Source organism: Rutidosis leptorrhynchoides, chromosome 4, assembly GCF_046630445.1.
Source record: "Rutidosis leptorrhynchoides isolate AG116_Rl617_1_P2 chromosome 4, CSIRO_AGI_Rlap_v1, whole genome shotgun sequence".
In the NCBI taxonomy this organism is placed as follows: Eukaryota; Viridiplantae; Streptophyta; class Magnoliopsida; order Asterales; family Asteraceae; genus Rutidosis; species Rutidosis leptorrhynchoides.
Genome location: NC_092336.1, coordinates 188477337 through 188493591, shown reverse-complemented (window position 1 = coordinate 188493591; position 16255 = coordinate 188477337). Strand labels below are relative to the sequence as shown.

The 16255-nt window shown below is 31.5% G+C and overlaps 1 pseudogene; it reads left to right on the top strand.

Moving 5' to 3' along the window:
* The window catches only part of LOC139841293 (uncharacterized), a 44660-nt pseudogene extending 28685 nt beyond the window's left edge, over positions 1-15975 (top strand).
* The last annotated feature ends 280 nt before the right edge of the window (positions 15976-16255 follow it).

Below are 16255 nucleotides of genomic sequence, written 5' to 3'. Positions count from 1 at the left end.
ATGTATCATATAGAGGTCAAGTACCTCGCGATGTAATCAACTGTTGTGAATCGTTTATAATCGATATGGACTTCGTCTGGATGGATTAGGACGGGTCTTCACAGTTGGTATCAGAGCAGAGGTCTTAGTTAACTAGGTCTGCATTAGTGTGTCTAACTGATAAGTCGTTAGGAGGCATTTAGTGAGTCTGGACTTCGACCGTGTCTGCATGTCAAAAGTTTTGCTTATCATTTTTGTAGGAAATCATCTGTTTATCATCCTTTGGAAATTACCTGCTTATCATTCTTAGTCTAGACACATATTACTGCAATGATTGCATGAATAGTGTATAGACAAAATTCGTATCTTAGTGTATCTGCTAATTCATATCTTAGCATATCTGTTACTGTAGACTTTGCCTGACATCTTCCGTAGATTCCTCTGTAACTTATGGGATTTTAGTATTATATATACATATGTAAATTATGTATTGCAGAGTACTAATCTATATCCTATAATCTATTTCTTATCAAAAATCCTTCATCTGATCATACGAGATGAATCCCTCAACAAGTTCGAGTCCCTCAGATTTCGATAGCTATTCCGATAGTTATTCCGACAGCTATTCCGACATGGATGTTCACCTAAGCTCCGAAAGCAGTGTCACCAGAATGAATCAATCAATCATCCATCCCCAATTCATCTGATGAGTTCGTAGTCGACCTAATCAATGGAGACGCGAAAAAGGCGATCCCTTCCACCAACCGAATTCACCTCTTGACAATGAACCTGAAGCGTTTACCGGCGAACCTGTTCGAGACACCATTTTCAGTCTCATTTCCAGGGTAACTCGACAAGATTATATTCTATCCACAATTCTAAACCTTATTCATCCGCTCGTTCCGACCGACAATCATCCTGGAGTAATAAGTCAACGAACTTCGCGCTCAAATAATCAATTCGAAGAATATGGTTCAAAATGTACCAGCTTCAGCAACATCACCAACACCAACAGTACCATCAATAACAACACTAGTACCATCAACAATCCATGCTTCAATATCATCATTTGTACTTTGAGTATGATCTTCGTTCTACGTATCGTTCTACCTCATTTATCTTCGTTCGACATGGCGAATATGTAATCTCTAAAGTTTTAGAGATTATTTATTCTAGTTCCAACCGAAAAGCAAATGAGTTTAATATCATATTAACTCATTAAATCCATGAATACATCTGAAGAAAATATATATGTATATATGTTCTCATAAAGATTGTAATTAAAAATTCTCTTGTACAAACTGTTAATGGTGAAAATATTTTAACGGGTAGGTAATACCTGAGGAATATTTAAATTTTACATTAATAAGTTACATTGTACATTCTTCGAATCTGATTCAACAATCATTTACTATCCTATTTACAATCACAGATATACGAATCCGTTCACCACAAAACAACCATTTTCATTCAATTTTATATTTGGATTTTGACCTATCAGAATCCAACAAGTGGCATAATGAAGAAATAATGGACAAAATAAAAATTGATTAGAAAGAGACTAATTGACAATATGAAATTTTGTTAAGAAACCACGCTAACAAAATCCTAGCTAACTGTTCCTAGCTAACTGTTAATTCCATATTACATTTTATTTATCGCAATTTAATTATCGCAATTTATTTTATCGTAATTTTAATTCTCGCAATTTTATTTAAATGTCATTTAATTTCTGTTATTTACTTTACGCACTTTAATATTCATCATTTATTTTTTATTTTTTTTTTATTTTACGTACTTTAAATATAGGGACACGTATACAAGGTTTTGACATATCATATCGACGCATCTATATATATTATTTGGAATCACCATAGACACTCTATATGCAGTAATGATCGAGTTCTCTATACAGGGTTGAGGTTGATCCTTAAATAATATATATACTTTGAGTTGTGATCGAGTCTGAGACGTATACGGGTCACGACACGTATTAAGTAATTCGAATATTGTATATTAAATTATATATGAATTATTGGGCTGTTACTGTGGACTATCGACTGTGGACTAATAACATTGGATAATTAAAAGGAATTAAAATATTGATTATAACATATTAAACTAAACATTCTTCAAGTTTGCCACTTGATTTCATCTTAAACCACATTTGTATCTTGACGATTACAATCTGCGTTCAAACCTTTCATGATTCTTAAAAGCACCTCAATCAAGAGGATGAATCAATCGCACTTCATCTACGGAAGAAAAGATTTATGCATCTAGTTATGCACCTGAGAAACTCTCAGCAACTGAGTAAAAGTTTAACACGTAGCCGCGTCAGATCCTTTGGCATTTATTAGCAAAAATAACTTTGCGATCCCTTTTCAAAGTATCAAATTTTGTCACAGCTCCAGCTAGTACATCGACCTTTCATTCGAATAAGTCTTATTATAAGTTTACCTTTCATCATCGTTACCGGGGAACTGTTTAAATTCCACCACATTAACAGTAAATGTACCAGCAACTTCACTACTATTTGACGAAAGTCACTTCGATAAATCAATATATTTGTTCATTAATACCGTATCATATACTCATCCGTTCTGTAACGAGAACTGCCATACCAATTATTGGGAGTCAGCAATCAGCACTTTGAAAACTCACAGCATATCTACATCAACAGTTTTATGTATGACATTTATCTCTTAGAATTATGACCTCTCATTCTGAAATTCTGAAAAGCACTCAGTCACAAACCAATACTCTGAATGTTGAAAAAGCTGAATGAAGCAGCAGAACCCATAGACAACCGTAAACTACCTTAATCATTGGAAGTTTGATGATAAAGAATAGTATGTTGGAAAAGCTCAGAAAAGTTGAAACTGGAAAACGGATCGAGCTAACCACGAAGGAGATCAAGGACAAATACAAGGACCATACCCTATATTCAAAGAATTCAGGTAATTCTGAATTCGTTGAAACCTTCAATGAATATCTTGCTCAGTACTCATGATAAAATCTTGCGGAAAAATCTTTCTCCATCAACCATCGAACTCAGAAATCCCAAAATATCATCATCAATATCTTTGATATTTCTGAGGATATTTCCATAAATATTCTCGTCCGAAATTATATACCTCTTCGTGCTTCCTGTGTATCATTATATTGGAAACATTCAATAGAAAATTTAGTACCGAAAAGCAGATTATGCGAAACTATGAAGAAAGCCGTGGACAAATCACAAAGAATAAGTTTGACTTCAAAGAATCCAAATGATTCAATGTCTGCTAAAGTCTTTAGTGAATATCTTGCTCCTTACTCTAAACCCTTGCAGATAATAGTTTCTATCATCCTCTGATCTTAGATATTCCGAGATATTATCGTATCTTTCATTATAAATATCCTCCATATTCCTGGAGATATTTTTATAACTATTCTTATCTGAAATCATTAATCTCTTCGTGCTATCAGTATTACAGCATATAGAAACTGTTAGTTTCTATATTCTGTAAACTTTCGAGCTTAAAATATGAATGTAATTGAAGTAATGTTGGGAACTGATGCATGAGTTAGTATAATATAATGACACTTGATCAACGTGATTATATTACAGTAATTCATGCTGAGTTTCTAATAGAACGTGATGATTCACAGTACCATCATTATGTGCCATTTACATGACTCTTACATTCTAACCAATCTCCAAACATATTAAGAACATATCTTCTTAATAGTTCTATCTTTTTGGATATTCTGGTAATTTACCAAATCAAGATCGTGCCATTACGATTCCCTTCTTATAACATTAACTATGTTAATCCAAAACTTCATATCTATGAATTATGGACCATTATTCGCTTGACTTGAAGTCGGGAAGAAGAGACAAAAGTATGGAACTCTTGAATACAAAAGAAGATATAAAGCTCGACAACAAGACACAAATTACAAACCGTGCATATCAATACGTATTGCCACGTAAAGGCACGGAAAAATTTATAACACTATAACCCCAAGATAATAGTAGAAGTAAATAAAATCCTTCGGTGGTAGATGAAAGAGAAGAATGACAGATATGAAAGTTAAGAGTATATCAAGAATCAGAAATGGATGGAGCATATTGGCAAATGCTTTAAAGTATGAGCTGAGAGAGAAAGAATAGAAGTTGTGGGAAATAAGAAAAATGAAGGGGGTGGATTTATAGTAAAATATCCGACAGAGTAATCAAAACAGATGATCGCATTTAAAGCGGATCCTAATTTCCTTGATTACCGAAGAATCAAATCTAATTACAAAGATTTTCTCCAAATCTCTTTAACTTGGAAATCAATCCTATCTACGTCAAAAGATATGACGAATCTATACTTACTTATTTCACCCTTTGGTGATAGCTTCCCTCGTACGCTTCACATGATTGAATCATTTTATCTATATTAATCAATAATGATAAATCTCTAACTCATATTCGTCATGAACACACTTTTATTGTTAGCCATGACGACCTCACTCAAATTTCGGGACGAAATTTCTTTAACGGGTAGGTACTGTAGTGACCCGGAAATTTCCGACCAAATTTAAACTTTAATCTTTATATGTATCCGACACGATAAGCAAAATCTATAATGTTGAGTCTCGAAAATTTTGAAATTTTATATATGTAATCAATTTACCCTTTGACTATGCTCGACGATTCACGGACACTTGTTAGTAAATATATATATATATATATATATATATATATATATATATATATATATATATATATATATATATATATATATATATATATAAATGTATGTATATATAAAAATTGAAATAATAAAACACTAATTAATCATTAAAAATTAAATATGTAAAATAATATACATGTGGTTATTAGAATAAAGCTATATATATATAAATGTAAATGATTATTATGATAGGTATATTAGAATAAATATAAAAGAAAGGTATAAATATTATATGATTAATAATATGTAGTGTTAACATATTAAACATAAATGTAAATTAAAATACTATTAATATTATTACTTTTATCAAATTAGATATTATTAGTAAAATCAATATTAATAATTTTATCATATATATAACATATAGATATGAAGTTGATATATGAAAAACATCATCAATACTAATAACATTAATACTAGCTTAATTAGCATTATTATGAGTATCATTAATATTATTATTATTATTATTATTATTATTATTATTATTATTATTATTATTATTATTATTAGTCTTGTAATTAATATTAAGATTATTAAACTTATCTTTTAATTTAAAATTCCTATCATATCAATATTTGTTATTACACTGTACCATTTGATATTGTTATTATAAACGATAAAATTAATTCTATTATTGTTAGTATTAGAATTTTTATATTCATAATTACAATTATGCTCATTAACATTAGTAGTATAATTATTATTATCATTTAACTGTTATTAGTATCAATATTAATTATTATTATTATAATTATTAGTAGTATGAGTGAAAATTATTATTATTTTTATTAGTATTATTATTATTATAATAATAATTATTATTATTATTATTATTTGTATTATCATTAATATTAATAAAAAGATAATTATTAATCTATAATATATATATATATATATATATATATATATATACATATATATATATATATATATATATATATATATATATATATATAAATATACGGATTTAATGCAAAACTGGAAACAGATTAGTTGCCATCACAATCGAGCTGACTAGATTTTTTTGTTTCTATCTTCAAATCGTTACACATCTATATCACACGTACAATTGGGACTCAATCACATTCCATTTTTATTTTTTTTAATATTTCTGTCGTACCAATTAAAGTTATGATTGTCGACACAATCTGAGCTATAAAACAAGAATAAACGATTCCTAAAGCTGGAGTAGTTAATCAATCTTCTGCAATTCGAATGATTTAAAAAAAATAAAAATATTTACAGCTTCTTTCTCCTCTGTTCTTAAACCATTTTACCAAAACTCGATTTTTAATTCCATTTAAAAATCTATAAGTGCACAGATGTTAGCAATCTTATAATGAAACTATCTGCAAATTCTCAAATTCTAATTCGCTAAATCAAGGGTTAATTCTTGAGTCAAAGTTTTTGACAAAAAAAGTCAACTTTTGTTCTAATATTAAATTGAGGAATTTCGTGACGTTTCCGTTGAATTTTATGATTTAGAAAGTTTTTATGAACCTTTTGAAACACAATTTATGTTATAATATTTCTATGAAATAATCTTAAACTCGAAATCATATTTTTTTTTTGTTTCACTCGTCGACACAGCAGCAAGGCTGTTTGAATGATTTTATTTAATTTGTTTTTTTCGTTGGCTAATCTATTTAAACCTGTTCTAAATAATTCGGTATCTGTTTTAAAATCAAAATTATCTGATAACTCGATTATGTGGATGTGGAATTGAAACTGATAATGTATGATGAAGAAGAAGAGAAATAGGAAGATAATTGATACGGGTTTAATATAATTAGAATGTGAGTTTAATCAGAAAAACTATTACAGCTCAATGGTTAAGGCTTTGTCGGGTGAGCGAGAGGTCTCGGGTTCGAGCCCGATCGTGGGTATTTCTTTTTAGAGCGATTTTTTTTGTTCAAGGGTATAATTTATTTTCCTTTCTAATTATTATTATTATTATTATTTGTTGTTAATATTAATTATTATTGTGCTAACCATTAGACAAATTGTTATTATTAATTATTGTTATTATCACAAGCATTATAATAATAATTATTATTATTATCATAACCTTAGTTAACAATTATGATTATCATCGTTATTATTATGATTATTATTATTATTATTATTATTATTATTATTATTATTATTATTATTATTATTATTATTATTATTATTATTATTATTATTATTATTATTATTATTATCATTATTATTACTATTATTATTATAATTATTATTAGTATTAATCTTAAGTAGTATGATTACTAATATTATCATTATTAGTAAGATAATTATTATTATTAGTATAAGTATTATTGTTAATAACATTAAGAAGTATTATTATTATTATTATTATGAAAATAATACAAGATATCATTATATTCATTAATATTAGTATTAGTATCATTTTTATAACTATTAGTATTGTTATTATTATTATTAAACTAAAGTATCACTATTAACATCATTATTATTATTACTATTATCATTTTAATAAAGTAATTATTTTTAGTAAATCATCAATATCAAAACTAATATTTTTAAACAAATTAAGTATATTCCTTCATACAATTCTAAATATATATGGATATCAAAATAATCATGTTAATCAGTTTAACTACATGTACAAGATATCACATAAAATATATTTTTAAATGAAATCTGGTATAAATCTTATAACTATAAAATATATAAATAATATACATCAATAAATGAAATTTTGATATTTTTATCGTACGTTTTAATAGAAATGCAATTAATATAGGTTCGTGAATCCGAGGCCAACCTTGCATTGTCTAGTTGTTCAATGTCGTTATATGTATTTTTACTACAAAATACAATACGGTGAGTTTCATTTGCTCCCTTTTACTCTTTATATTTTTGGGCTGAGAATACATGCACAAATTTTATAACTGTTTTACGAAATAGACACAAGTAATCGAAACTACATTATATGGTTGAATGATCGAAATCGAATATGCCCCTTTATAGTCTGGTAATCTAAGAATTAGGGAACAGACACCCTAATTGACGCGAATCCTAAAGATAGATCTATCGGGCCCAACAAGCCCCATCCAAAGTACCAGATGCTTTAGTACTTCGAAATTTATATCATGTCCGAAGGAGGATCCCGGAATGATGGGGATATTCTTATATACATATTGTGAATGTCGGTTACCAGGTGTTTAATCCATATGAATGATAATTTTGTCTCTATGCATGGGACATATGATTATGAGAAATGGAAATATGAAATCTTGTGGTCTATTAAAAATTATGAAATGATTATTTATGTTAAACTAATGAACTCACCAACCTTTTGGTTGACACTTTAAGGCATGTTTATTCTCAGGTATGAAAGAAGTCTTCCGCTGTGCAATTGCTCCTTTTAAAGATATTACTTGGAGTCATTTATGACATATTTCAAAAGACGTTGCATTCGAGTCGTTGAGTTTATCAAGATTATTATTAAGTCAATTATAGTTAGTTATATTATAAAATGGTATGCATGCTGTCAACCTTCGATGTAATGAAAGATTGTCTTTTCAAAAATGAATGCAATGTTTGTAAAAATGTATCATATAGAGGTCAAGTACCTCGCGATGTAATCAACTGTTGTGAATCGTTTATAATCGATATGGACTTCGTCCGGATGGATTAGGACGGGTCTTCACATGAAGGAGTTGAAAGAAAAGAGTGATGCAGGGCAAACCTCATGTAATGTATATATGGTATACGTTGAGTTTAGTATTACTTCTTCTAATACATGGGTATTAGATACAGGATGTAGAACTCATATTTTCAATTCTTTGCAGGGGTTCAAAAGAAGTAAACAAGATGCGGGAACAACAAGTCTCTTCATGGAAAATGGTGCAAAGGTGCACGTAAAAGCTCAAGGAGACTTTATTTTGAAGCTACAAACTGGTTTGGAGCTTATTTTGAAAAATGTTTTATATGCACCTGATTTGACTCGAAACATTATTTCTGTATCCCGTTTAAGACAATTTGGTTTTAATCTTAATTTTATTAATGATGATATCCATGTTTCTTTAGATAATGTGTTCTATTTTAAGGCTTCGCCTTTGAATGGTATTTATGAATTGGTTCATGATGACACGTCATACAGTAGCTCAATATACCATGCAAACGCCAAGAAACTCAAAAGGGATTTGAGTGATTCCTATTTATGGCATTGTCGCCTTGGTCACATAAACAAGAACCGAATGCATACACTTCAAAAGAATGGTCTTTTGAAATCAAGTGAGCTAAACTCATTTGATGTATGTGAATCTTGTTTACAAGGCAAAATGACTAAAGCACCTTTCAAAGGGACCTATGAAAGGGCTAAGGACCTATTGGGATTAATACATTCGGATGTATGTGGACCATTTAAGCCCATGACTAGGAATAGTGAAAGATACTTCGTTACCTTCATTGATGACTTCAGTCATTTCGGATATGTCTACTTATTGAGACACAAGGATGAAACTTTTGAAGCATTCAAAGAATATCAAAACGAAGTACAAAATCGACTCAACAAAACAATCAAGGTACTACGTACCGATATAGGAGGTGAATACCTAAACGATGCTTTCCAAGATCATCTTAAAAGCTGTGGGATTATCTCGCAACTTACTCCACCCGGAACACCCCAACTTAATGGAGTATCCGAAAGAAGGAACCGAACCCTAATGGATATTGTTCGATCTATGATGGCTAGAAGCTCGTTACCTCTATCATTTTGGGGTTATTGTCTATGCTCCGCGGCTCGTATTCTAAATATGGCCCCAACCAAGAAAGTGGAACGAACACCTCATGAGATGTGGTTTAGAAAACCTCCATCTCTATCATACTTAAAGGTATGGGGATGTGAAGCTTACCCTAAGCGTTACGTCCCTAATAAGTTGAATGCTCGATCCACGAAGTGTATCTTCATAGGATATCCCAAGGATGATATGGGATACTATTTCTATGATCCATCCGAGCAAAATGTATTTGTTGCTCTAAAGGCGGAATTTCTTGAAACTAAGTTCCTAATGGAAGGTAATAGTGAAAGGAAGATAGATCTTGAAGAGGTTCAAGATCAAGTAGATGATACACAATTGGTTGACACTAGCACTCAACATGAAAATGTTGAGAATGATCAAATGGATGATCAAAGTATACAGAACGTTTGTAGATCTGATAGCATTAGTAATCCTCCTGAGAGATATGGATTTCTCATGGATGATTGCTATGTGGTTGATTTGGATGGACCAACCAACTATCAAGATGTTTTATCATGGGTTGATAAAGATAAATGGCAAGAATCCATGAACGCTGAGATGCAATCCACGTATGACAACCAAGTTTGGGAACTGGTTGTACAACCTGCTAGCTCCAAGTTAGTTAATTGTAAATGGATTTTCAAGATAAAAACCGACATGCATGGAAACTTGAATACATATAAAGCTAGACTTGTAGCAAAAGGTTTCACTCAAACTCAAGGGATTGACTATGATGAAACTTTTTCACCTGTGGCAATGTTAAAGTCTATCAGGATATTATTTTCCATTGCTTCTCATTATGATTATGAGATAGGTAAATGGATGTCAAGACCGCTTTCCTAAATGGATATCTTGAGGAAGATGTCTATATGGTTCAGCCTGAAGGTTTTGTTGATTCAAAGTATCCTAACAAAGTATGTAAGTTAAAGAAGTCAATCTACGGATTGAAACAAGCATCTAGAATGTGGAATCATCGTTTTAATGAGGAGGCCAAGAAATTTGGCTTCATTAAAAATGGTGATGAAGCTTGTGTATACAAGAAGGCTAGTGGGAGCACTATCATATTCCTTATATTATATGTGGATGATATATTATTATTTGGAAATGATATCCCAACGATGCAAGGTGTTAAAACTTGGCTAAAAGGCTGCTTCTCCATTAAGGATCTTGAAGAAGCACAATACATTTTGGGGATTAGGATCTACAGAGATAGATCCAAGAAATTGATAGGTTTGAATCAAAGTGCATACATTGAAAAAGTCTTGAAAAGGTTCAAGATGGAGAACTCTAAGAAAGTTTTGGTACCTATTTAAAGAGGGACGCTCCTCAGTTCATCTCAGTGTCCCACCACAAAAAATGAACAAGAGAGAATGAAGAATGTCCCATATGCGTCTGCTATCGGGTCAATCATGTATGCAATGATATGCACTAGACCAGATGTGTCATGCGCTCTTAGCTTGACAAGTAGATACCAGAATAACCCTGGAAACAGTCACTGGATTGCGGTTAAAAGTATATTGAAATACCTTAGGAGGACTAAGGATATGTTTCTAATATACGGGTCTGGTGAGGAGGAACTCGCAGTAAAAGGTTACGTGAACGCGAGTTTCCAAACTGATCGAGATGATTCTCGATCACAATCCGGTTATGTCTTCACATTAAATGGAGGTGCGGTCTCTTGGAAGAGTTCAAAATAGGATGTAGTTGCATTATCCACTACAGAGTCAGAGTACATTGCCGCCTCATTGGCAGCTCAGGAAGCTGCATGGATGAAGAAATTCATCGACGACTTAGGAGTAGTCCCTTCCATTCAGGACCCTCTTGAGATCTTTTGTGACAACGAGGGTGCGATTGCTCAAATCAAGGAACCTCGTGCTCACCAAAAGACCCGTCACATTGAGCGGAGATTCAACTACATAAGGGATGAAGTTGAAAAGGGAAAGATATGTATTCGCAAAGTTCATACAGATCTTAATATAGCGGATCCACTCACGAAGCTCTTACATGGAGCAAAACGTGAAGGACATGTTTGTGCATTAGGGCTTCGATATTCTAGTGATTGGTTATGATCTGTTTTAAGTATTGTAACGGAACGAAGTTGTTCAAACTCATTAATATAATTATGGTGTTAATTTATTTTGAGTCAAGTTCCTATTTTGCATATTTTATCCATGAATAAGCTATTATTCTAAATTCCGTAGTCGATCACATTTGTGGGAACAAGTGTGAGGTTTAGACTATTATGAACTTGGATTGGTATACATTCACAGGCTGAATGTGGGGCAGGGTTACTACCAAGGTTCATAGATATTTGTGGGAAACAAATATTGGAAGACCCGCTCTCAAGACTTGCTAAATGGAGCCTTTGTGGTTGATCACATGTAATCTTGAGTAAAGGCGAATATCATTGTATCCTCTGACCTGAGATACATATTGAATTCGGATATTCACCAAGTATTGTGCCTTGATTCTTTCCTTCGCTATTTTGAAATATGGTAGTCCATAACGAAGAGCTCAGGTATAATACAAAGTATATATCTAGGACGTATGTAGTCAAGATGAAATTTGTCCCTCTTATTCGTTGAGAGTGAGATGTCTAAGGCCTGATAAAGTTAAATCTAGAAGAGAGTGATCACTCTGTGTCTCTTGGATTTAACATGACATCTAGGACGAAAGGATATAATAAAAAAATTCACCTATTCATATTCGAGATGGAAACTCGAAAGGGATGATGTTATTGAATGGCACAAAGTCATAACATATTGGGGGTGATGGACGGTCGTTGGGTGGTATCTGTCACTTGCATTAATTTCTTATGTTTCTCGTGCAAGTGGGAGATTGAAGGTATTTCGTATGCCCGAGAGACATATTAAATTAATGTGGCTAATATGTTATGATCCAAGTCGGGTCATACCCAATAACAAGCTTACCGACACTTTATATGTATTTAATCTTAACGATTGGATCGTTAAATAAATACGCGACACTTGGACTTTAGAAAATCGGTTTTCTAAATTATTATCACTTGAGATAAATTATTTGGATAATTTATATCATAAGGATTTAATTGTTTATAGGTTTAAATAATTATATTGTGTTATATTTTATAAATTGTTTATAAAATATGTAAGTAACTTAATAAATACATGGGTTTATATATCTAGTTTTATAAATCATCATTTTTTTTATAAACCCTCCATGGTGGACAGTTTTGGGACTCCAAGGCAACATCCATGCTCTTGTTTTGTTACTTTTAAGATCACACAACTCCTTATGTGCATGTGGAACTCTTTAACCAAAGATTTGACTCATTCATTCAAGTGACAAGTTTGAAAACTCCCTCTTTCTCCTCCCATTAGCTGCTGGCCGAAATATTTGAGAGAAAAAGAGAGGGTTTAAGCTTGGTAATCTTACTCATTAAGTGTCAAAATCCTAACTAAATTAAAGGTGGTGTTGGTGCACAAAAGACTTGTGGGTATTACACACTTGAGGCTTCAAGTTAGAGGTTATTATTCCATCATCTTCATCATCTACTTGCTTATCCAAAACAGCCCTCAATTAACTTGAGGAGGTATATACTTTCTTCCTTTCTCGTTAAATGTAAGCTTATTTTCAAGACTTGATATTAACATGGGATTAAACAAAATGGCTAAACATATAAACATGATTTTAATATTATGCTTCCGCTTGCTATAACTCTCATAAAATTGGTTTTGTGATTATGTAAACTTTATGAACATGTTGTTATGAAACTTGTTAAATCCCATTACAATATATATGTGGCCAATCACAATTTTTTTTCACTACTTAATTTGAAAATTTGGATATAAGTTTGAAACTTGGGTCTAAAAATGTTTAAAATGCATACTTAAGGCATACCCAAAGGTCTAGAACCCACACTCGGGTCTGATGCTAACCATTTGCTCAAGAGATGAATGCACTAAATTGTGTTTTCACATATATTTTCTTCACAAATATTAAAAAATTAAAAAATATTTATTAATAGAAAATTAATTTCATAAATCCCAAAGGAAGTGTTGGCAGGTCGTACCTGACCAAATAGTTTACCTATGTGGACCTGACCCATCCAGCCTGACCCATACAATTACCTATTATAGTCTTTAGAAAATTTATATTTGTATTTCTTTTTGTTGATCTTAATTTTTCTTGCTTCTGGATTCAGTGGAAACCCCAGGATTAGATGTATTACTTGGTACGGAATTTCGGAAAAACTGTATGGATATGTTCATAGTGCCGTCAAATGGAGTTGAAACAGATACCCGGAGTTTTACGCTAAAGAATCTCAACATAATTGATCCATTGAAAGAAAACAACAATCTTGGACGAAGCGTTAATAGAGGTAAACAATTTATATTAATGTCAGCTACAATGCTAACTAGGTTTTTCTTCTTCAAAATATTACCATTTTGTCTTTTTGCCTCCATAAGGTGCAATATAACCCAAATACATAAAGTCTAAGTATAACCATTTTATTTTAAGCTCAGTTTTATCAAAAGTAGTGTTTGTATGATACAGTTATTATTTATATAGAGTTCAAAAAATGTTGCGGTCAACCAATCTGACGTGAGTTATCACGTTTAACTGTTATAAAAATGACCTGTTGCAATCTGAACATATGATGACTAGTTACCCAACGCTTATGACCTACCCATTTTGCCGTTATTACGAAGTTAATGTTGGATACAACCCTTTCGTATTCAATTTGACAATTTTGAACCATTGTAGGAAATTATTACCGGATACGGAGTGCATTTAGATACGGGGCGCGTAGGCTTGGTAAAATTCTGCAATTACCTAGCGGCAATATGGGAGATGAAATCAAGATTTTCTTTAAAAACACCCTGCAGAGGCATAGACCTAAATACGGGCCTGATAAATCTTTAATATTCGCTATTAACGGGTTTAGCACTCTATCCATTTCGTCCCATAGTGAACCTTATTACGAGGATGATACGTATTCAAGATTCTCAAATGGTGATTTTGATGACTATATAAATGATACCTCCACTGTTGCCTCATCAGAAATAAACAGTGTGGGTTTGAAAAATGACCATAATGCCCCTTTATATAACGAGCCTAACATAGAGAAAACATCCCAGGAATCAGACTCTGCTGATGAGAAAGCGGACCTTGAGCTATTGATGGAAAGAGGGTGTGAATTTGTGGATGGAGATACGATTTGTTTAGGTATCAATAAGGACATTAATGACATTTCTTCTGATATTATATCTTCTGATAGTACTGCGGATACTGAAATCTTGATTCCATATTCTGATCTCACGGGAGATTATGATGCTCACATAAGGAATCTCTTATACGGTCAAGCATGCCATGGTTATGCGTTGGTTACAAAAATGGTCCGGGCGAATCCTAGTCCTCCTACTTCACCTTTCGGAACGAAGAACTCACGGGTCTCGGTGGCTCATTCCACTACAACAAAAAAGTCTAGTCCACACACATATTTTTACCTATTTACACGCTTTAAAGGATGTACTTTTGTCAACTTCACACCTGCCCAATGTGTGTGGAAATTGACCGTAACAAAATTCATCTGCGTTTGCACACTATTGAGTTTGAAATTATTAATGTACTCTTCATGTTTCAAAGTGTGAAGAATTAAGGGAATTCCTCACACATTTAAATGTACAATACTAAGATACATCACTCACACATGTAAGTGTGAGGATTTGAGTCAATAAATTAGTTACACATTTAAGCCTGGAAACTTGAGAAGAGGATTGTATTATCTTTTACACTCTCAAGTGTGAGAAATTTATATATACATACATACATATATATATATATATATATATATATATATATATATATATATATATATATATATATATGTATATATATATATATATATATATGTATATATATATATGTATATATATATATGTATATATATATGTATATATATATATATGTATATATATATATATATATGTATATATATATCACCCAGAAATTGAATAGGTACAAATGTAAATAAAAAATTAAAAGCAGAAACAAACATGAATTTATATATTTAACTTTGTAGCCGGACACCAAAATTTGATTTTAAACACACAATCAGTATTGTAGTATTACATCAAAAGATGGATGATTCATACAACAAAATAAGATCCTAGCATCTTATTATCATTAACCATCTATGGAGTTCTTGAAAACTAAAATCATGAAGTATTACCAGCAACAACCCACTGCACTCTACCATCAGATTACAAACTGCAAGAAAACAAGCAAATTGAACAAGAAAACAATATTAGAACTGTAAACAAACCATTATAAACAATAAATAAGACAATAACAAGTCTTACGACTCATTTATGATCATAGTGAGTAACCAAGTCTTGCAACTCAATTATGGTCAGAGTAAGTTTTAGCACCAATTATACATATAATGAAATATAAAAGGAATAGTTTTTTCTTGAATACAAATTGAATATAAGTATTGCATTTATAACAATCAGATATGAGATGTAACAAAAAGGTTTACCTCTTAATATTCAGAAGAAAACAGCTGCACATGAAAATGTATATTCAGTAAAACATGGCATGCAAAGAAAAATTTGACGTAAGTAAATCACTTACCCATTCAATCACGTGTTCGTTGAAAAGTCTCTATCCGCTTCTTCATGTGATGCCCCTGAAAAGAACTATAATACAAGACATGAAAGCAAGTCCAAATGTCTCAACTCATTTACATTTACATCAATATGTAACTATAGACACATTCCAAGTTACAATTTCAAGGGT